We start from the raw sequence: 24,205 nt of genomic DNA, 5'->3' as shown, positions 1-24,205 counted from the left end.
GATGTCCGACAACAATTCGCAGCGTGGCCTTGCACGGATTTATTTTCCTCTTTCCTGTCTCCGTGCCGAAACGGGACCGCTTTTCTCTCAGGATGGAGGCATCCTGCAAACAGCAGTGTAATGTCGTGGAACAAACTCCTTCTAGGCTCAGAGCTGCAGCCCATTTTGTCTGCTCAATCTACCAGTCAAAGACTGACAACGAGATTTATGAGTGAAATAAAGGCAGCCATCAGCTCCAAGTAAACAAAGGAAGTCAAAGGAAGAGGAATATATCTTTTTATTTCATTATTTTTTTTACGGGACGAAGAACAGCACAGAAAAGCAACCGGTGAGGACTGAAAATGTCCGCATGTAGATGGATGTAGAAGGCCTTCCAAGAAAAAGAACGGTCTTTGACGAGGCAGTGAGTAATGCTGCAAAAAGCAGAAAAGGAACAGTTGGAAATAAAATGTGAAGTGTAATTGGGGACTATTTAATAGCTCGCCATTTAGACTGACCGGATAACGTGTAAAAAGGGAAAATTCATCCCTGCTAGGAACCAGCTCAGAGACATTTAATTTTTCACCAGATGTGAAAAGTTTGTTGGCTGTAAGACCAAGCTATCACGCAGCCAGGATGCACATATACACACGCATAACGTGTAGGCCTTCACGGAGGCCAAAGATGATCTCAGGGAAAAAGAGCAGTTGTTGGTGGAAAATAAGAAACTGTAGGGTTGGGCCTTTAAAACCCCCAAGGTGGATCTGAAACAGGTGGCTCAAGTTTTTACACTAAACTACCAAAATCACACTGTCTTCCTCCTCTTCCTGCCCGGCCCGACGGTGGGATTTTCTTTACTTTGTAATAATCTAAAACAGTGAGCTCTATCCTGTTTCAATTCCCCTATCCCCTCCAGTCATTATTCACCTAATTACCATCATCCAATTCACTAGATCCCGTGCTCTTCCTAGTATGTAACTAGGCATCGCACTACTGTACAGTGTTAGTGCTCGCTGACAGCACAGTTAGGACTGCAGGAAATGCTTGAATACCTGCATTTTATTACTGCATTTGGAGCTCAACAGTTCTCTCGGGGCATTTAAAATCTAATTATACTGTAATGATTGAGCTGAAATGTTGGCTCGGTTTACATTTCCATGACCCATATCCTTTGTGTTATTGGTCAGCTGCCTGGGACTGACTGGAGCAGGGGATCAATGTGGATTACAGGATAGACTCAAATTGGGTGTAGCCACTTAAAGCTCAGTGACAAGCATTGGAAGCCACCCGTGGAGAAATTTCAAACTCACGCAAATGTTTACACAAGAGTCGGATTAACTTTCCAAAATGTGAAATACCTCATTGTGAACTTTAGCATTGCATTGTTGATGTACGACAAAGAAAATGGTTTAGGAAAGAGGAAGGGCTGAAAGAGCCAGCAAAGTCCCCCCGCTCACCCTTGAGGTTTTAGCATTCTGTAATGTAACATGTGAAAAGTTACAAAAAGAAAATTAGTTTGTTATGTTTATAGTAGAACAAATGCCATATGGAAAGGGTCTATGTGAATGTGGTATTCCAATTATGTTGAGTCAGTGGGATCATCCAGATTGGTATTGAGGCATATACTGACCTTATTAAGCAGGTCAAGTATTGGGCATGTTGTGAACTATCCCCATCAACACCAACAGTTTAAAGTCAACGTTCATGAAGTTGTGGTAAAGGTGCTAATTTAGTAATCTCAGGCCATGTCCACACTAATATGTTTTCATTTGAAAACTCATCTTTTTCTCTCCGTTTTGGCCTTCCGTCCACACTGAGACAGCATTTTTGGCCAAGGAAAACTGAGCTTTTTGAAAATGCTCTTCAAAGTGGATACATTTGAAAACACCATATTCACATCACAGTGTGGACTGCGAAAACTGAGGCTTTCGAAAACAATGACGCATTTTACTCATATGATGCAGTCATGTGACCAATACAACTGAGAGGGCGGACGGCATTGTACAGCAGTTGTTTTGTTTGCTCTCAATTTTGACAGCCCTATTAAAGATTAATATCAGTTTGTAGATGCTCCAGATAGCTCCAGATAAAACTTGGCACTTTTCCTCGACATTTTGCCGCGACTTTTCAAAGAGCCGGAAAGTAAATAAACGGCAGATGGTAATGATGCAGCTCAATCGTCTTACTTTTCACGCATGCGCAGTATAGGAACGTAGCGTTTTCAGTGTGGTTGAAAACGCTGTGGACGTTTTGGACGCGGAGCGTTTTTAGACAAAAACGCCGTTTTCCAATTTATCCAGATTAGTGTAGACGTAGCCTCTGACTAGCTGTATGCTAAAGTCAAAATTCTCTTCGAGAAAGGTTTAACGGTGCATTCAAAGTAGTGCTGTCAGCGTTAATCTCTTTAAAATGACGTTAACGCCATAACTGCATTAACGCGGCAAATCTCCATTAGCGTGTTAACGCGGATCCCCCGTGCGTGGGGCTGCACGGCGTCAACGTGTTAGCGCGGTTAGCACGTTAACGTGTTAGCATTCAAAGGTAAAGTTCTTATGCATGTTAATCTGCAATGAAAAGAAACAGAAAATGTTTTAGAAATGGGGGAAAAAAGTCTTCTCTGATTTGTGATTCTTCAGTTAAAATAAATAACCCTGATATGACCACAGTTATCTCTGCACTGTATTACAGGAAATGTAGGGTTCAACCCTGTTGCAACTATTTCGAAATTCACTGCTTTAACATTGACAGTCATTTTTTAAAAAAAAATCTGCATCCTATCTTGACTGAAGTCCAATCACTAATTTAAATTTGGGCACACTAGTTGGATTGATTCACTGAACTTAGCTGATATCCAAATCCATATTGGCAAAGACAGGAATGGATTAGACCTTCTTCAATTTAAGGAGACTATCAGCATAAAAGATGGAAAGAGCAAAACTGAAACTTGGCCAAACAATCATGGAAATGCGCACTAAGAGGGCCACTATTCATTTATGGGGTACATTGAGAGAAGTCTCCAGGTTTGGTCAACAGGGATGTTAGGCATACCTTGATGGTTGTCGAGACATGAGGGGAGGGGGCATTAAAACACCCTCTGTGAACCCTGAAGATCCATTCTAAATCATATGGCAGTCTCATCAGAGCAGTGTTGTCCTTGGACCAAAGATTGAGATAGAGTGGTTAGCTCCTTAGCAGAGAGGTAATGGAGTACACTGTAATGCAGTCTGATAGAAGGCTTGTCCTGGAGAACAGAAGAAAGCAGGCGTTTGTTAGGGTCTCCAAAGCAAAAGCAAAACATACATGTGATAAATGTAGGTTTGAAGCTTTTAGCTACATTCACACGATTAAAGGAAAGCAAGCAGAACTGTAGCGAGTCATCCTGTCGCAATCATCAGCCTCTTTAGCAGCTCTAATTATGACATATATTCCTGTTTTTTAACTGGATCTGGCTGGCTGGAGGATCAAACATCCAAATTTTCCTGTTTCTTAGTGGTTGAGATGGTTTCACTCACAGGAGAGCAGAAATGGGTCAGGGATATTATTTGGATGCCATGCCCATTATTTGATGAAGTGCTTGAAGTTTCCCCTAGGTCCAAGTTAAGATTCTGTAATATGATTTCCCTGCTGGCAAATTACATCTTGAATAATTTGTAGCCACTCCGCCACTCTGGCTATCACATCTGGAGCAGAAATTGATGGAGAACAGTGCGCGTGAGTGTGTGTGTGTGGGGCCAAGATCCATCTTAGTGACAGAAGCGTGTATAGAGATGACAAGGTAACTGATGTAATGTCAGAGCAGCAGGCTAAAAGGGGCCATAAAAATGGGGCATTCACTAGGCTGCAGATGATAATCAGACAAGATAATGCATAGCTTTCTAATAAAATCTTTATGAGTGTGAAGCTATGCTGGAGCTCACTGTGCACACCTTTCAGTCTGCCAATAAAATGCAAATTGTTTGTATGAGCTCTTTAGTTTTACATTGCGACCAAAGCACGATCCTAGTACTTAAATAAGGCACAGGCTTTAGCCTGCTAAGTTAGGGTAGGAGGGTAATTTGGGCAATACTTAGTCCAGAGATTAGACCAGTGAACTATAAATCCAAAAGTTGATGGTTTAAGTCCCTGTCTCTGGCCATTTATGTGGACAAAAAGTACTGGGCCTCCATACACTGTACCCACAGGAGCTGCTTGGCTATTGAAACTAATGCCACAAAGCTCCTGTTCACCCTAAAGTAAATTCTGATATCAAGGTTGAAAACTGAGCCGGTGTTAGTGTAGACCATGTAATTTATTTTTAAAACCAGGAGTGGAGAAAAGAAGCCGTCTAATCAGCATAATCATCGAAGTTATCATTTAACCTGTTTGAATTTTCCTCGAAAATCCTACAAATGTGAATTTTAAAGGTAGTTATTCAGCCATAACCTGACAGGAAGAGAATCAGATGAAAGCAATCAAAGATATATAAAAAAATGGATGAACTGGTATTCAAAGAAATGGGGGCCAAGATGATGAGTATGAAAAATAAGAAACACATTTATCCTTTACCTAATTTGTTAGCTTATCATTTCAGCTCTGTGTGTGTCTTTGCTGCTCCCTGGCAGAGGTAATGACAGGAATTCTGAATAAATTTTGTAGGGGTGTAGTGTGGGGTCATGTTAACAATCCATTAAAATTTAGCTTAAATGGACCGAAGTCTTCAAGGTGAACTCAATGAGCTACTCGATGAAAATGGACAAAAATCATTAGAACTTAGAAACTGTGATTTTTACAAGTGTGGTTTATTTTGTTAACATAAAGAAAGGATCTTATAAAGATTTAAAATATGGTGTCGCACATGACCTCTGACCTTTCCTTGTTGTTTGTATTGATAATATATATACATAAAGGAAATTATATGTGGGGATTTTAAATATCATGTAACTTTTGACCTCTGACCTCTTCTTTCTGGTCAAATAAGGTCAAACTTTTATTAAATGTCTTTTTTTTTCTCTAAAACTCTTCTTCTTTAGCACTTTTCCCTCTCCATATGTTTATACACCACTCTGCATTCAATCATTAGTTATCATTAATCCTTTACACAGTGTCGCCTTCCTCTCGTTCCCAACCAGTTACCACAGATGCTCGCCACTCGCTAAGCTTGGTTCTGATGGAAGTTTCTTCCTGTTAAAAGGGAGTTTTTCCTTCCCACTGTCACCAAGTGTTTGCTCATAGCAGGTCATCTGAGTTTTGGGGTTTTCTCTATACTTCGGTAAAGTCTCTACCTTACAACGAGAAGACGCTATATAAATAAAATTGAATTGAACCGAATTGAATTTGACCTCTAACCTCCTTTTACATTTCTGTCTTTATGTCAAGTAGATCCTAAAATGCTTTGTATCATTAAAGAAAGTATTGTTGAGAAAGAGAATGAGCTGCCTAATTAGTTATAAATATACTGCAGTATAATACTATACAATGAGCTCAAGTTATTCATATGTAATGTTTATATAATCAAAGCAAACATCTGTCATGCTTCTCCTATCTAATTTTTACTGCACTAAAAAACTGATATTACAAAGTACTTTCGACTACAGAAGTACATCAAAAAAAAGAAAACAAAAGGAACTAATACAAAATACAAAACTCTTCCCTTAAAAGTAAATACTGCCCAGAGAGCGAGGTGCCTCGGAGACACGGGTGCTTCCTGTTTATAATCGTGCTAGCGTCTTGTTAACCTGCCCTTTCTGGGCGCCTATAATACCTGCTTAGAAATCTTTTTACTCTTTTACAAAAACAAAACAAACACACACAAACACAAACGGATGGACCACTGGATTTATGAAATGTGTCCACCAGAAAATTTTGCTCTTGCTATCGTGTGTTATTGGACTCGACTGTCCCCTTCCCACATTAAATTGTACATCCCATCCTGTGACAAATGCTGTTGTAACAAGAAAATCTATGTTATCGACTTTGCCTGTCAGTTTTTTATGTCGATTTTGCTCATCAGTGTGTGGTTAAATTGTCTTTTAAAAGAAATGTTTCTTACATTCTTAGAAAGGATCAATACTCCACCGGTGGACGATGGGAGCTACCTGGACCTGAGCAGCTACTTTATATTCACAAAGGAATACTGGCATTGTTAAAAATGAGACTAGATGATAATGCCTAGCTGCAACAAATGAGTTTGTTTGTTTTCACCAATGAATGATTCACTTGGCTCATCAGTCAGAGAGAAGCAGCTGTGAGGAGTAACAGGGAGGAGCTGAGTTTGGGAGGCGAGCCGAGCTGTGTGAGGCAGATCCGCCATCGTCCCTTTGGGTGTTTTTGATGCCTTCGCTGACACAGTGTAATTTGTTTCCTTTCTGTTGTTTCATTTTGTCATCCATCTAATCGAGTCGCTGCGCCCGCGTGTTTTCTTCCCCGCACCGACATGTAATTGGTTTGCGAGGTGGCTTTTTGTTTGTGACAGCTGTGCAGCATATGGCGGAGATTAATGGAAACTGTCCTAAAAATCCTTTTAAAAACTGTTGCAGTGTGATGCCATTAAATGTTTGTCTGGTCCTAAGAGTTGAATAAGACAGAAAGAAGCTTTGAATTTCTATTTGGATTTTTGCTACCGCTTATCAGCTTATCATCTCTTCTGAATGAGGCCACATGTGGGGGGAAAAAATACATAACCAGTAAGCTAATAATGCAGGGTGTGTCTATGATATCATAAAAGGCATTGTTCACGTTGCTAGTTTTGAAGTTGCAACTATCAGGTTCCAATTTTCTCTGAATTCATATATAATCCTTTTTGAGATGCATGTTTGAAAAGCTAATGTAAGATTTTAGAGGTTTTGCAAGGCATAAAGGTGCCTAAAGGCCCTATTACACCTGCCGCACTGGTCACTTTGTGCACCAATTGTACTCACAACCAATTATACTCAGTGTTACAGTGCTGGACCCGCTGCAGTATTCCCTTGAACTATAGGTGTTGCCACCCAGACAAAACCTCCACATCAGAGCTGTTACAGGAAGAGAAGTTCTCAAAACAGGAAGCAAAGAAACTGCAGTTTTTTGTGTTCTGATATATCATTAAAATGGCGCTAAAAACCAACAGGACTATAGAATATTCATCTACAATGGCAGTATTACAATGCACCAGATTACAAAAACCATCTGACGACACTGGATGATGGGGGTCCTGTGTTTGGGTTCTCTTCCTGGTAACCATTGAAAAGTTGCCTTATGAGTCCAACAATCATCTAAAACGGCTGGAACCCGCAGATCATTTCTGCTGAGATTTGTTTTATTATTTATTATTTTATTATCCTTTTTATGTCTTTTTCATTTGAATCTGTTTTTAGGTATTTATTCGTCTGTACTGCACTTTGGGCCATTGTTATGGTATCTTAAATGCCAGAAAGTGCAGTTCCACTAATGGCCACTTGAGGCTCCAAACAATGGTAAACTCCTGTAGACTCGCATGTTATCTTGCTTGGCTGATTTACTTATTTTATTATCCATCCATTTGGATTCTGGTAAGGCTGGTATCTGGGCTGTTGCCTCTGTGATTCACAGGACTGCCAACACAGGGAGTTGTAGCTGTTTGCTAGGACTTAACTACTCTGAGTTACTGAACTTTGTCCTGTTGTTGAGAGTTTTTAGTGGAATTGGAATTAAATGGAATTATCTGACAAACAATGCAACCTGCTGTGAGCCCCTTGTACTCCAGGTTTGGTGAGTCAAATTGTATTATTTTGTTACGTTTAGTAGATCAGCACTCATTAGCAGATATATAAAGTATTTAATCATGAAAGTAGCTTGGTGGTAGCTCTTGCTAGCTTTAGCTGAAGCCACAAGCCTAACATCATTTATATACAGCCTGTGTAACTGACCAATAGTTGGATCCCTTAAAACATTAACCCAGCCAACAAACATGACAAATTAAGCCAAAAATTATTCCACCCTTTGTAAAGTGGTTGCACTTGCTTTGCTATTGGTTACTTGAAATTTGAAATGACTTACGACGTGACAGCATGCTCTCTTATCTTGCAGTAAAAGTCCCATAGTTGTAGGGACCAAGATAATATATTAACACAGCCCACTCTTATTTTTTTGTACGTATGTTTGCGTGCCTTTGAGCATCCCATGTCTTTATCCATCCCTCAGATTGTTGGTTAAGTGACAGCAGAAGTAGATAAATTGACACAGAGGGCTGAGAGCCTCAAAGTTTGAGGGTGAGCCGTGGAAAAGAAGAAGGTGATCTAGCAGAAGAAAACTGACAGAGCCTCAGGAGAGCAGGCGGGCCACTGAGAAAATGAGTAGGAATGTCACACTTGTGAGCAGTTGGGTTGGAAAAGGGAGGAGAAGGGAGCTGCAGGAGACGAAAGCTGAAGAGTGACAGTGTGGGGATGAGAGGAAGGAGTGTAACGGGGAGGAAATAAATACAAGTGAATATAGAGCTCTAGAAGAAAGAAAGGGATTGTGTGGTGCTGGTAGCAAATGTCTATCACTCAAGGTATTTCAGCCCGAGCAGAACTTTGCTTTTATCCCCTAAATGGTTTATATTTGTGTCAGTTTCCATCAGCAAAGATGCAATTGTTCCATCTTTCCACCAATACGAGTAATTCTGCTGTAAACTTTCAGTGGTTTCATGTTAGCGGCTAAAAAGCATCCTTGGACTTGATTCATGTGGCTACATTTCTACTCTTGAAGGCATTATGACTGATAATTGAGTTTGGCACTCAGTTTTATTTATTCTCTTTTTGGCAGAATTTCCAGTGAATTACCGAACAGTGAATCAAACTGGTCTACATTTGCTGGAACACCAGAGATCAAAATTGAATTATAAGAGTCCGTAATTCTTCCTAACGTAGTAATTTTTGCTGTCACATTGAGCCAGACCTCATCACTAGATCGACGTATGCAGACGTGTCTATTTCTCTTAACAAACACATTCATAGTGTTGTATAATTTCAGGGTTTTATGGGTTTTTGCTTCAATATGAAGTGATCCCACAGGAAGCATGCACAAAGTAAAAACTGCTTCAACTCCCGTTAGTTTACAGCACAGTATGCACCAGGTAATTGTCAACAACAACCATCAAGCAATTTGGACAGACAGTTTGCCCACGAAGTCAGTGCACTTGCAATCACTTTCAGTAATTAACTAGCTTGATTCTCTTCCGCTGGCGCAAATATAACTTCGCATTTAGCTTCACATAACCCAGCGAAGCAATGTGTTACATGATGCAATGACATCATAGCTTCAGCGCCAGAGACTCTGAAATATTGCCATCAAAAAGTTTCTAACAGAAACATGAAAATGTCAGAGAGGAGAAACAAAGTGATGTTACCAATCCACCCACTGTAAAACTAACTGGGTCATTTTCATACATTTATCCCCCTATTTCAGAGTCTGAGTTAGTAATCTTACTGTCCTGTTAGCGTCTGTGCAGCTTGCTTAGTGCAAATACTCCAGGTAAATTTCTTCCTGCTGTGACTGACATTGCTCGGTTTTAACATCTTAACTGTCAATGAGAAGCTTGCAGTGTCAATTTGAGCTGGCAAAGTAGCTTACTGGAGCTCAGTTGCCTCATTTATACCGATAATATTCCCTCCAAAGTGTTACCACTTTGCTATTTTAGTTTACCCTTGCCACAGCAACAGCATTTAAAGAAAAAGAGAGAAATGGGGGGAAAATGATGCTTCAGACAGCGGCTCAGAGCCAGCTCCTTTTCCTCAGCTCTTTTATTCACACTAACACACATCTTTGGAAAACCATCAGATAGCAACCACAGTGATTATTAACCTCTGCCACAAACCGTAGACCAGAAAGTTGGCAGTTGGTCTAAAGAGCCAGTGTGCTTTTGATGAGGTTTCAGAGTCCCCGGTTTCCTCCACTAAGGACGTCCCTCAATCCTAAGACGGCTACATCACGGCGTAGCAGTTTCACTGTATTTGGTTTCCTGTTTGCATTTCCAATTATTGCGTGACTGTTACATTTTCTATAATAGTCTCCTTCCATGAGCAGTCATTAGTGAAAGATTAAATAAACAGTGCAGACAGAGGAAATGTAACTGACAAAAACAATCTATTAATGTTGTTACTTGTTTCTCATTTTCAATTGTTTTCTAAGTACCCACTAAAGATATTTTATGACTGCACATATACTGTGTTATAGACGTCCTTTGTTACGTGTGTTGTATCTATGTCACTTTAATAACGTCCAAAACATGTCAGATAACTGGATATGAATACTCAGAAACTTAAACTGGAAACAGTTTCAGTTATATTTAAGGTTCAAAAGATTATTTCTTCCATTTGTGTTTCCATTGAGAAGTGTTTCTTTTTGTATTTAGCTATTTAAATCCCTATTCTTCACAATTTTCTTACAAATGAAAAGAGAAAAAATTAATTTCAGTTACCCTTAAGTGAACACCGAAGCCCCAAATTCATTATTATTTGCCTTCATCCTACCCAAAACCAAAGAGGCACTGAAGCATTTGACTTCTGTCTGGAGGAAGCCACTGAACCAAATGACACTATTTGTGGGTTTGGATGATCGAGGCAGATTGTGTTTGCTACCATATGGTTTGATTTTTCAGCTGAGCCAATAGCCTGAAGGCTGCACCAGTTTTATCATTATTTTCTGAGTGTGCCCTTAGCTCTGAATTTAGAAGCAGCCCTAATAAAACCCAGATCTTTTTTTTCTTGAATGTCATTTTATGTGTTTGAGGTAGTTTTATATTTAGAGGTTTAAGTCACTCAAGTGTAGTAGCAGATGAGTGGGTTTATTTGCCACAAGAAAATAGTAAATTTAGTTTTAAAGTCTCAGAGGCTGCTCTTTACTGATCCCAATGTTAGATACGGGCCAGTTCTTTACCAAAAACAAAAGTTCCCTGTAAAATACAGCTGGTTTAACTTAAACATGTAACCTCAGCCAGTGTCTCTTAATGCAAGTTAACTGAACCAAACCTGGAGCATTTCTTTGAAGTATTCTCCTTTCTTGATGCTAAGCTGAAAACCTAGGCTATGGCAGACCTTCTACTTTTGGACAGTCAGACTGTTTATTGAAGCTAGCATAGTGGTAAGGTTCCAGTATGCTAGCTTAATATAGCTAACTGCTGCCTGTAGCTTAGCATACAGCCTTATAATGGCGTCATGTAATACACTCTACAGTACTTTCAAATTTCGAGTCTGTAGGAGAAAGCCGATGTGGAAATGCTTTAAACTTGCAGTGTAATTCATGGCCAGCAGGGGCTTTGCACAAAAAGCTCTGGATGTGTGTGTAAAACAGCCCAAGATTCTCTTACGCTCTGCCCTCAGTGAGCATTTTCCTGATTGACTTCATTACTCATAGACTTCCTATACTCATTGGTTAATGTCACCAAGCTGATAACATTGAAAATGCTAAACTTAAAGCTTCATGGCAGGTTTTGATAGCTAAAGCCTGATGGCCACGAGAAGCCACAGGTCTCATGGGCAGTGTACACGTAGTGTCAGTCTCAAGCCTGGATAAACGGGGAGGATTGTATCAGGAAGGGTATCTGGTGTAAAATCTTAAAATCTGTCAATTAAACCACACAAATGACCAGTAAGATTTCCATAATTTATATGGCTGGGCTGGATTAACAATGGGCAGTACTGGCGCTGTTGGCTAGGAGGGTGCTGGTAGAAACTGTGCTTCGGTGCCTGATGACAAAGGAGGAGGAGAGGGGGGAAAGGCATGTTCAGAGAGACAAAAGGGAGTCCCTGAGTAATGGACATAGTCAGGGAGTACATGGAGAAGGTGTGGTGTAAAAGAAAAGGAGGCTTGAGAAAACAGCGATGTCTTTTTACTTTATGGCAATCTTAACAAAACACTACAAGTGATTTAAGTGGAAAATAATCCCCTTGAAATTTATAAAACATGCATTCTACTTTAACCAACATAATTAATGTGTTATGTTACTGTTTAATAACATTTTTAACACTGAATTAATCCTCAGCCTCATAAGCTCTGGGTATTAATCTCAATGACATTGCTGCTATAGTAAAAACATTTGATTCAACTTTTAGTCATGTCAGTCATCAGTCAATAGTGTCACAGTAAATTATGAATTGTCCTTCTCTCACTTTGGATACTAATAATAAGACAGGGATGCCAATAACTAACAATAGGCTGACACCTCATTCCATTTTCCATCAGCACAGCCTTCAGCAGCACAAAAACGTAGCATCCACATCAATCTCATACATACACGCAGATGCTGCTCAACACATTCCACCTGCCTCACCATGTCTGCCAAATTAATCTGTGTGAGAAGATGAGTTTGGGATGAATTCATCTCTACTGGATACGAGAGCAGATCCCATATGTTGGGCCTGCTGGGAACCTGAGAGCCGTATCCTTATTTCCCCTGAGGAGGCAGTCGGTGTAACCCAGACCGAGCCTTGGCGGCACTAAATGGAGAAGAGATAGGGGCGAGTTATCTGTAGAGACTGCTGAGCGCACACACACCGAGCTGAGCAGAGGTTCATATCCCTAATGTGACCTACTTTTCGTTATGCTACCCGGTGTTATGATAGCTTCTTATCGCCTATGTGTGCGACGATGGAACATATGAAGGAAACTATACATCCTGCAGGTGTCGCCCTGAATGCAGATCAATAGAGGCAGAACAAAGCGGCACGCAGGTTTCAAGACCGGCTGTGGGAGGGAAACGTGAAAAATTGTGCAGCGATATTCAAGGGTGGAGATTCGTTTTAGAGGTGACAAATTCAAAACAGATATCTGTAAAGTTCAATACTGGAGCTTGAAATGCTGGCCTTGCAGAGTGAAACAAATGCTCGACAGCATGAGGCTCCGCTACAGCGTAGGATACATACGCCATGTTGGTGAAACTATAAAGAAACACCAACCTGATGACTTATTGGTCGAAAATGGACAAAAACCTTTAGAATAACTCTGATTCTTACAGTGCTGTGTATTGTCAACGTAAAGAAAGTATATAGAGATTGAAAATATCATGTCACATTTTACCTCTGACCTCTTGTTCAAGGTCAAAGTATTCAAAATTTTACTCTTTTTTTACTGGTTAGGTTCCAGTATGGCTAACTGCTGTCTGTAGCCTAGTATGCAGACTTTGCAATGGCGCAATGTAAACCAGTTGATTAAGTTCCATATACATATCCATAAATATGTCTTTCACGTTTAAAACTGTATTTAAAATCTGACTGCCTTTGTTTGGATTGGCAACACTTATTAAATGATACTAAAATTATATTATAGTTGATAGTAAAAAACTATCAACTATAATATCATGTTATAGTTTTTTAAAGTTTTGACTTTTTTACGTACACCACATAAACAATTTATTAAATAACAGTTTGAATACATGTACATCAAATACTTTTTTTCACTTGATATTTAATACTAAACATTTAAATGAATTTTGCTAAACAATGAAATGACCGCTACACATGTACTACACGTAAAAAAGCTTGCACTTTGCACTTGTTAATACTGTGGTACGAACTTCTTTAGTATTTTTATGCAGGTTTTAAAAAGAGCTAAATCCAAATGAATAAATAAAAAATCCAATACTGCTTCCTCAAATGTAAACACCAGCCTGTGAGTGGGGTGCCTTCGCAGAGGTTAGTAGCTTTAATTGGCCGAGAAATGCCAATTATTGAATCAATAAAAAAATAATTGAACTGCTTAAAACACTAAATAACTATACATGGGCTGCTTTTTTAATTACATCCATTACCACCAACAGTGGATTTAATCACAAGAAAACAACAAGACATATTCAACCTTTGATGGTCAGCTTTGAATTGAACTTTGTAAATGACATTACAATGTGGTAGACCAGCGGTCCCCAACCCCCGGGCCACAGACCGGTCCGTGAGTCGTTTGGTACCGAGTTGAGGCTCAGGTGTGAAATGTATGGTCTTTTAGGGTTTTTATCGGTTTTTATCGTTAACTTGGTTTCCCTGGGTCTTTTCCCGTGTGCTATGAATAAATCTTCTTTTCTTTGGTAGCGGTACTGGTTTTATTCTGTTGTATTTATCTGCGGACATGAACCAGTCCGTGGCGCAAAAAAGGTTGGGGACTGCTGTGGTAGACATTCGTGCTCACCTGAAAAGAAACAATTAAAATACAACTGAAGCTTGAAGTAAAATCATAAAAACATTAAAAGTGAGAGTATGGAACGAATTAGATTGATGTTATAATGTGGAAATTTAAGAGAAATGCATCCATCACCCAGTACAACCCATTCTTTTTACTTTTTTTGAACATTTGCCACATATTTCACAAACTTGAGTTCTTGCTTTTGTGTGTGTGTGTGTGTGAGTGTGTGTGTGTGAGACCTGGCCACTGATATCATTTGCTATATTAATAATCTGAGAAAAATTATAAATGGATTTGTCAGCCTACCAAAACACAGGGAGAGATTCAGCCTTTGCCGTGTTCTCCACCAGCAAACATAAGAAAGAGCCGTCATACTGGCCCTCATATAATATACTAAACACATCCACGTCTGGATATGCTCAGCTTCTTTTGTAATGCTAGAGCTGTATAACATCACACAGTACCATATGGAACACATCACACATCCAAAGCCAGATTTTAAGTTTCTCTGAATTATGTCCCAACATAATTTCCGGTTAATCTCTCCCCTCATATTACATCCTGTAATGACTTTGATCACAGAACCATCTTCTAATTATTTCAGAATGATATATTAAAATTTCCTGGATCGTCGACCAGTTTCGAAGCATGAAATAAACCCTCAGCCTCGACCCCGATCACAAGGACACATGCCCATATATGACTTGCTGTAGACAGTCATAACTTGCACTTGCCAAACTATGATGGGGAAAAACACTGCATTAAGATATACATCAGAGCACAGACTAAACACAGCCTAACGATTTATCATGTAAATATTATGGCACAGCTGGAGCAAGGCTAATTCCTTTATGAGGAACTGGGAAGTTGTGGCACAGCGGTGCATAAATCAACACTGGACAATCATTCTGCTTCCCCTGCATAGCGTAAGTCTATATGAAAATCTAATACAGCTCGAAATTCTGATAGCCATCAAATAGACGGGAAATTAGATGTATGAGTTTGGTTCCAAACTAAGCAAAAGCTGCGAGGAAAAAAAGAAAGAAAGAAAGAAAACAAATGGGCCAAACAGGCCCGTTTGTTTGGTCATCTTAGAGTCATTTGAGCTCTGCTAGTGCGCCTGCAGTCCGTAGGACAGAAAAATGAAAACACGAGCGCAGAGATGCAGATATGCAGTAGACGTTCAGCACAGACGCAAACTAGCTCACAAACCAACACAGCGGCTGGAGTATGATGAATGATGTTTGAGCTCGGGAGGTTGCACTTCATTAGGGAGGAGGACAAATTTTGTGCCAAGCTCAGTGGACTGTTTATCCTTCCCGGTCTCAGACGAGCCCAGCGGAGACAGTGGGAAACAATGCCCAGTGTCAGTCACAGGGGTGCATAACACATCCAGAAGCTCGTCACTGTATTGTATGTCACCCACACGGGTCCGTGAAAGTTAGATGGTCAGCACGGTGATGATGGATTACCTATAAGGACTGGAAGTCAAGCTGGGTCTCGTGTTTCCTCCTGTGTCCCGTGTTTATTATTACACGCTGTGTGGAGTCATCTGTCAGCAGACCTGCCTCGGGCAGTGTTACAGATACAGGGAGCTAGCACCGGCAGTGTTTGACTAATCAGATGCATCGGGGATTATGGTGATTATTATTGCTGTGCATGGAGCAAATATAGCTGCTGCTTATGCAGCTCTGTGCCACAAGTTGGCATGGGACCAGCACAAATATAAAGTCTTGCTCATTCCCTTATCATACAGTACGTATCCCAGATTGTTTGGAAGGCACAAGGACGCCTGCATTTAGCATGTAGACTGATTATAAATGACTATATGTGTCCTTGCTCCTCTAGCATCCTCTAGTTTCTTTGAGGGTGCTGTGATGGATCAGAATGAAGGCTCACTCACACTTGCATTTAACACCAGGGAAATAGATGGATCCTACTTGAACTACTTGAACTGTCACGCTTAGTGAATTCAAATATGGGGCGCACTATAAATCCATGACTTTTTAAGTGGTGTAGGTGCCTTGACATGCAGGTGGGATGTGGTTAGTTAGGTTTAGGTTCTGTAATTTTCTGGATTTAAATATGAGCACATTCAAATCTAAACACATAAAACTTAACAAAGGTCAGAAGGTAAACAAACTGTCTAGCAGGAAAATACAGAGAGGCTCAAAGGTTTGTGTGACAGGGCCTGTTGTTTAAAATTTAAAATCTACCATCTTCCCTGGAAATGAGGTCCAATGACCTACCAATGATCTTTCTAGCTGAAATATCTCAATATAACTGGGTAGATTCATGTGGGCAAAAGAAAGTAAACTTCCCTTTCTGTGAGAAGTGTAACAGAGCCTTGTCTCCTTGGGCTTTGCTTGCTTGCTAGGTGGTTTGGCAGCACATTATACTTCTGTTCCCCCCGTAGCAGCCACAACACAAATTATGCGTATAGTGAAACAGGTTTTTTCCGAGCCAGTGTTGCTGTGGAGCACAGTATCATTGAGAGAACAACAATGGCATGCAAAGTGGAAGTGCTTGTTCCCCTGACAGTGAACTGAAAAATGAAACATTTGCTCCATTGTTTGGTTTTCTCCACACAAAGAAGGAGGAGGAGGGGGCAGTGAAATGAAATGTTGGGAAGCACAGCCAACACGGTGTCTCTTGTCGCTTTAATGTCAACTGGCGAAAAGCATCTCAGGCCACTGTGGTTGGTGGATGATTACCACCGACTCTCAGTAAACACTCTGTGTTACAGGGTGTTCTGGGATTGATGGCTGATGTTTTCAGTGACCTCTTGCTGACGTTCAGAGTTGCCAAATGTTGAAAATGTTGTTCAGGTTTGAACTTGTTATTTTTCTGCATGAACAAAGTAATTTATCAATGGCTACACGTCTATACAGATGCATGTTTTTACTCTAGGTACTCACGCACTCTTGTCTGTGTGTGCGTGTGCATGCTGTGTTTGTGTGCAGCTCTCAATTCAAATGATGACCGAAGACATATTGGCCTTGGAGGCAGAGCAGCGATCACGCCCCAGCAGCTTGTCCGAATGGGAGGTCACAGGAAGTGTGTGTTATATTTAAGGACCTGTCAGCTGCTTTCCTGGTGACACCTCCTGCGGCAATGGTGTCACCGCACCTAATGAGTCCTCTGGCCTCCTGGGACGTTTTCACAGGGTTTAGTCCAAATAGCGGAAATGACTTGGCTGAGACCCTCTTCCCCTGTACCTTGCGAGGGCAAACAGGAGGCTGCACAGACTCAGCAAATCTTTCAAACACTCACGACAGAAAATGTGAATTCCCCCATGTTAGAATAATGGTCTCTGTGAAAGTGAGGTGACTTTGTGAATGTCTCGAAAAGTTTTGCACTTCCTGCCAAGAGCTATCAGCAGATCTTGTAATAGGAGTTCTCAAACCTTCCGTTGTTTTAGATGTGAAGTATATAAGCTGCAACATTTGTAGAGCTGTAATGTTCACAAAATCTGTGAACACACAAACAGACAGTGTAAAGACCTGTGAAAATACATAAAACTACCTAAAAAGGCTTTAGTTATATTAGTTTCTTGCACATTTCCATGTTCCTGGCTGCACTCCAGAGAATCTATAGAGACTCTTCTGCTGTTTGAGATTCACACAGCAACTATCCTGCTCTTATTAACTGAAAGAAACTCTTGTAATTACATTTGTACATTTTATAATGACTGATAACTTTTTGTCTGTGGTTTTGCCTGTAGTGATGAGGCCTTAGAGAATTATCATTCAGCTCTGGTGTCCTCCTCAGAGTGTTTACAGCTTCACTTAGCAAACTGTTTTGATCTTACAGCCCCAGTAAACTTTTCTAAGTTCTGTGTCAAAGGTCTTGTAAGCCAGCCAGAAAATAGAAACGGATACTATCAGGTTATTGATGTTATCAAAACAGATCAACAACACCATGAAAGTGAATATGTGACTTGCATTTGGGAACTCGACAAATGCAGGGTAATGTTACAGCATGACTACTGGATGTTTAACTAGGCAACTGTGAACAAACAAGTTAGATTTCATATTTCATAATTACTTCCTGCAGTGCTATTTACAACAGGGTGGCTGCATAAAGGTTGGTGCTAACCACGATACATTTATCAAAAAACTAGAAGAAGTTGGACACAAACTTGAAACAAAGTTTTCAAGTCATGCCTGAAGACTACAGCGAACAACTTTCAAAGTCGCAGCTTTTACTTTGAAGGCGACGGTCTCCATTTCAGGTTTGTGTCTCACTTTTCACCGTTTCAGTTGTTATGTTTCATGCAAACTATGAATATGGCAATCTGCTAGTGACCAAAGCAATCGCAGGTTTTTGAATACAAATTTTCCCTAGTGACCAGTGGTTGCCAGATGGTCACAGACTGGTCTATAGGTCTCTGGAGTCTTATTTACTTGGCCCGTCACTTGGCCTGTGGTTAACATTTTTGTGACCCACACACTTTTTCACACCTTGACTCGTGTGATTAGGTAGAGGAGCCATAGGGAGTCCATGACCCGCTTGGGGGGACATTCCTATAGGGCTTAAAATCTGAGACTTTCCACGAGTTGCTCTTAGAACTGAAGAAGCTCCTCAGATGAGAAGTGAAACGTCTTCAAGAAACTTAAAGAAGTCCAAGCGCTTTACTATCCAAGCTCCTTAGACTATGATGACCTGGATGACTGAGAACCTTCACAGACATTTTGCCTCTTGAACTCTTTCAACGTCACGGTATCTGGTCTCTTCTTGCTTTTACGGCGGCTCCATAAATCGTGCATGCTGCACTGAAAGGACGCTTGACAGTGAGTCCAGTATGTCTGGCACAACAGGCTTTTTCTGCACAAAGTCTTTAAAATCTCATGTTCTGCCATAAGATGAACAGTAATCAAAGTGAATGCTCTGTAATTGTGCTCTGTATATAAACATGAATCACTGTCTGGATGAATAAGTCTGAATGTCTGGAAGTGTACGCTATTTTTACACGTAGAGGAGGAAATGGGTTTTTAAAAGAAATATCCTTCAGAATAAAGGTCACATTAGATTAGTTTACAATAAAGAAAAATGCACCAGCAAAAACAGACTCAGCTGCTGATTTTCTACACCAATGTCACCAGGACATATTCTTTCACAATTATCATCCATAGAAGAGATTCTCACTGAGATTAATTGCTTTTATTTGACAAGTCAGAGAAACGGCAGCTACAGCGGGGACGCGTATCTCAAAAAGCACAAGTTGCGGCAGCAACGCCACAGCTCCCCCGCTAATGTCGGCCTTTCATCTACCATCTTTGCTGACAGGAATATTTCACCACCTCGGCGGGTAGACTTAAACATAAAAGTAATGACTGGAGCAGTAATTACCTGATGCAATCTGAATCCAGAGCTGTTTTCATTGCATCCCGCATGGTGCATGTTCACCAATACCGCCATGATGTTTTTGTTTCGCTCGGACGAGATGAAAAAGGGGGAGCGTTCAGATACGATCAAAGGGAAAACAACGCAGGTCATTTAGTGTGATATTCTCATTGACTGGTCTTGTTTTAGAATCACTAAACCCAGACCGAGAGGTCGTTTCAGTTCAGGATGACCAGAACTGTTGTTTTTCAACCGGGACTGTGAGAAGATGCCAGATTGTTGAGGCGGGTCACTCGAGGTCTACAGATCCTCAGCAATATTAGTGTTCTTGAAGGTCTCTGTTTGTCTCCGCTGATGCTTGAAATATAGAGTTGTCCTTTAGTGACATTCTTATCTGGCCATTTGAAAAAGGAACGCAAATGATATCAAATGACATTTCATTTTCTCCTTTTGTCTTGTCTGTCACTTTGAAAAAGTAGCATGCGCTGACAGAGTGACCTTAATGGCTGCCCCGTCAAGTCGAAAAACAAATGAAATGAAACGGCAACAGAAGGCAGGAGGAATTACAGTTAATAATTCTTTAGATGAGCTGGTGTTGAAAGACACAAACAAGCTGAGATGTGACTAATGACTCGCTGGTGGTCTGTGCTCGGTCTAAAAAAGCTGAGCGCAGAAGTTTAGTTTCTCTGATGCCCAAGCGTCTCACAGGAGTGATGAATGGTTTCTGTCTGGATAATGTATGTTGAGGGGTTGTTGTCAGAAGTGGGATCTGCTAGAATGACGTCATCCAATAAACAGTAAATTAGGGTTTGGCGGGGAAAGGTCCAGTGTTTCTACAAACGTTGCAACATCTGGCTTCTTCTTGAATTAAAAGCAGCATGTGTGCGTATGTGCTGACATCTGTGTGCCCTGCAAGAGGTCCATGGCTTAAAATCAGCTTTGTATTTTGCTTTATGTCATAACAATAATGTGGTGATTTACTTGAAGTGCAGAAATGCAGAACCAATGGGATATTTAGACCCCAAAAGACAGTGCAGTGGGGAAGGAGGTGGCTTCTCCTATATTCATAAGATATCGATACATATTTAAAAAAAAAAACACACATGTTAGCTTAAATAAACCATATCCAGTAATAATTTTTATACCTCATTGTCTGCAACAGCCATACAGACATGATGTTTTCATATTGTAACTATGGCGATCCAACCATCCCATTGTAATGATGGAAATATCTCCCCGAGGAAATGCATTCATATTTGGCACAATCCTCCACTTGGGCTCAAGGATGAACTCATCAAACATCAAAGTCACAGTAACAAAAATGTTTTTTTCATTAATCGTGAATTCATTATTCTAATTATAACAGTATTTCACACAAATGTCCAATAGGTTAACACTCGAGACAAATTACCACAAAGAAGTGGGACATAGTGTACGGTATATTATACGTTGTTCTCGGTTAGTGTTTTACCCGAGACCATTATGAAAGATCATCAAGAAAGTGTTTGAATTAATACTCTTCTGTACCAAAAACGCCCTCCCTGAAGGGCAAATGTACTAACGTGTTGGTCTGGTGCAAAGTGAGTTTTGGCGTAAATAGAGAGGAATGACTGAGAAATCAGAAATAATTTTCTTGTTACTAAAAGCAATTCTGAAGTAAGATTTCACCAACTTGTTTGTTTAAGATACAGCAGCCGTGGCAGTTGTTTGACTCCACATTGCAACGTTTTCTCAAAATTTTATTCTCAAAATAGTATTTTTAGTTTAATATCAAGATTTTGACTTTATTCTCAAAATGAAACAATAAAGTTTGGGGTTTTTTATTAATTCACAAGCATTTTTGCCCTGTTTAGTAAATCTAGCCGTAAGAGTTCAAATTTACTCTACCAGGTTGTAAAAGGCTTAGTTCATGGTGAGACATTAGGACGGAAATAGAAAATAGAAACTTTTGCCAGCGTCTAGCAGTGCGGTGTTTGAGGTGCAGACCCAAAAGGAGACACGGGAGAGAAAACAAAGTATAATAAAAAGCAAGCCGTTTATTAAGGCTGGTATCAAAAACAGAAAACCAGCCAAGGCGAGCTGGGGGAAAACGAAAGTAAAACCTAAAGTGGGGTAAACTAAAACTAAACATAAAAACAATGACATGGAACATGAACATCAACCTGAACAGGAGCAATCCTGAGATTTCAAGTAGCATGGCATGATGAGATGAGCTCACACAAATGAACCAGACACCACAGGGGAAGCAAAACTAAACACACCAAACATGGAAACATCAGACCCTTCAAAATAAAACTGAAAAAAATAATGGAACATAAACATGACAACACAAGCTTGACAAAGTGGACACAGACATGAAACACATGACAGGCCTGGGATACACGGAACACAAGGAGAGACACATGGAAACAGATAAGGAAGAAGAAAGCACCGAACTAAAAGCAGAACACAGAGGACAGGAAAAGACTCATAAATAAGGAGACAGAAGAAACATAAACTAGACTAAAACCCAACTAAGACAAACTAATAATAATACTAGAACTTAACATTATGTCAATATATAAAAAGCAATCACAAAATAACTCAAAAATGCTGGGTCACAGAGCCAGCCCCTGACATGAGGTGAACATTCTTCCTCTTCTTACTTTGATTTTTTTTTTCAACTGGTTTAAGAATTTGGGGAACTCTTTACCAGAAAGTAAAACTGCACACCACTTTGAAGTGGGACTATGTTACTAAATCCATTCGACAAAATGAGGAGTACACATGTGTAATTACACTGCAATCTATTTTTGCTTTCTTTTACAATAATTACCTTTTTGATGATTTTTGCTTTGTGTTGTGTTAAACCACCACCGTCAACCACCACCCCTCACTGGGCCGACACACAAACAAGCACAAAGTGTTAAAGACTGTTGTGCTGCTTGTTTTTTTGTTAAGCATTAAAAACCAGTGTAGCCAACTGACGTAAAATAAAATGATGCTTCAGGTGTGTTCTCCTCTTCTTCTTCTTCTTCTTCGCATTTTCTGCAATCACCAAACGTCACTGTTAAGTACAACATTTATCTGTAAGTTCCTAAACATGCTTTTCAGTGATCAGCAGCTCACTTCCAGCTTAAACAATGGTCATTTAAAGCTTTACCACCAGCATCCACGCACAAAGATTTGTGATGTTTCTTCACTCACATGACTCTAGTTTTAACCAAAAATGGCTCATGCCCAGGTTATTTAGAATTGGGCTGCATTTCTGACAGAAATCGACTGCCGTTTGATATTAACTTTAAGCAGACCATCACTCCGAGCAATTACACGCCTGCCAGGCGATTATGGACCTCACACTAAACATTCACTGCCTAAGTTCAGTGCCAGCGTAGGTAATGTAGGACGGGGGGTGGGCGATTCCACCACTGACATCCAAGTAACATTAGCCTTTTTATCAACTGCATCATTACTCATTGTATTAAAGCTGCACATAGCCAAGTGCATTTTTACTTCTTGGTTTGCAAACTCAAAGGAGTACCCTTGTTATCTAGGGCGAGTTAGCAGCCATTTTCTGCGGTTCACATTCAGCATTGTTTACACTGATAAAATCTGCCCACAGACCGCCAAACTACTTCACACTGCCTTTGTGTTACTTCATGCTGGTGCCCCTTGGACCGCACATGCATACGTAGACTCACATGGTGTGGAAACAATACCAGCCGGGGTTAGTAATTATTGGATTTGACCTGTGAAATGACCAAAAATAATCAAACTGCTTCAGACCTGCTGTGCAGTTTATGCTCATACGTCGGAGTAATATCAGCTATTTTATCGGGCAGCAAGAAACCTACTAAATGTCATGTTTATGTTATTTTGATACAGCAAAACAAGATTAATGAAGCCATATAATGTCTGCTTAAATTAATAGGACTAATAGAGGAGCAACATAAGCAGGCTTTTAAGACCATTGTTTAATCTTAAAGAAGCTAAAGTGTGACTTTATGTACACACACACACATACTTCTTTTCATATCTTAGTCATGACATATATAGATATATATATATATATATATATATATATATATATATATATATATATATATATATATACAGTTAAGCCCAAAATTATTCATACCCCTGGCAAATTTTGACTTAAAGTTACTTTTATTCAACTAGCAAGTTATTTTTTGACTGGAAATGACACAGGCGTCTCACAAAAGATAATAAGATGATGTACAAGACGCATCATTGTGGAAAAAAATATTTCTCAGCTTTTATTTACATTTGAGCAAAAGTATCATGTCCAGAATTATTCATACCCTTTACAAACTGTCACAGTCTCTGGGAAAATCCAAAGTTCCATACCATTCCAAATAGTCAAAGCTGTTCTAAAGCATCCCAATTACCCTGATTAATTGGAAATAGCTGTTTTAATCAACTCAACAGGTGAAAAAAGCAGCAGCTCTCTGCAGGTGGTCTGTGGACATTCATGGCTAAGACAAAGGAACTCAGTGAGGACCTGCAGCTGTGCATTGTGGCTGCTCACAAGTGAGGAATGGGCTACAAGGCCATATCCAAATGTTTTCAAGTTCCAGTGGCCACAGTGCAAAGTATTATTAAAAATACAAGATGTTCCGCACTGTGGAAAATCTCAGAGGACGTTGTCGGAGGCCAAAAGTGACACCTGTGCTGGCCAGGAGAATAGTGAGAGAGGTGAAAAAGAATCCAAGGATCACCACCAAGGCCATTCTGGTGAATCTGGGCTCTGCTGGTGGCAATGTCTCAAGGCAGACAGTCCAACGGACACTGTTGG

General features: G+C 40.1%; 1 long non-coding RNA gene across 1 annotated transcript; it reads right to left on the bottom strand.

The window, feature by feature from the left end:
* Window positions 1–297: 297 nt before the first annotated feature.
* Window positions 298–19,655, bottom strand: LOC120441662. Its single transcript, XR_005614166.1, has 3 exons — window positions 19,417–19,655; window positions 3,028–3,220; window positions 298–413 (listed from the first exon to the last, which is right to left on the bottom strand). It is a non-coding gene; the product is annotated as an uncharacterized LOC120441662 (long non-coding RNA).
* Between the last annotated feature and the right edge of the window lie 4,550 nt (window positions 19,656–24,205).

This window comes from Oreochromis aureus, linkage group 9, assembly GCF_013358895.1.
Source record: "Oreochromis aureus strain Israel breed Guangdong linkage group 9, ZZ_aureus, whole genome shotgun sequence".
In the NCBI taxonomy this organism is placed as follows: Eukaryota; Metazoa; Chordata; class Actinopteri; order Cichliformes; family Cichlidae; genus Oreochromis; species Oreochromis aureus.
Note: the sequence above shows the minus strand (reverse complement) of the source record. Positions and strands in the feature narration are given on the sequence as shown.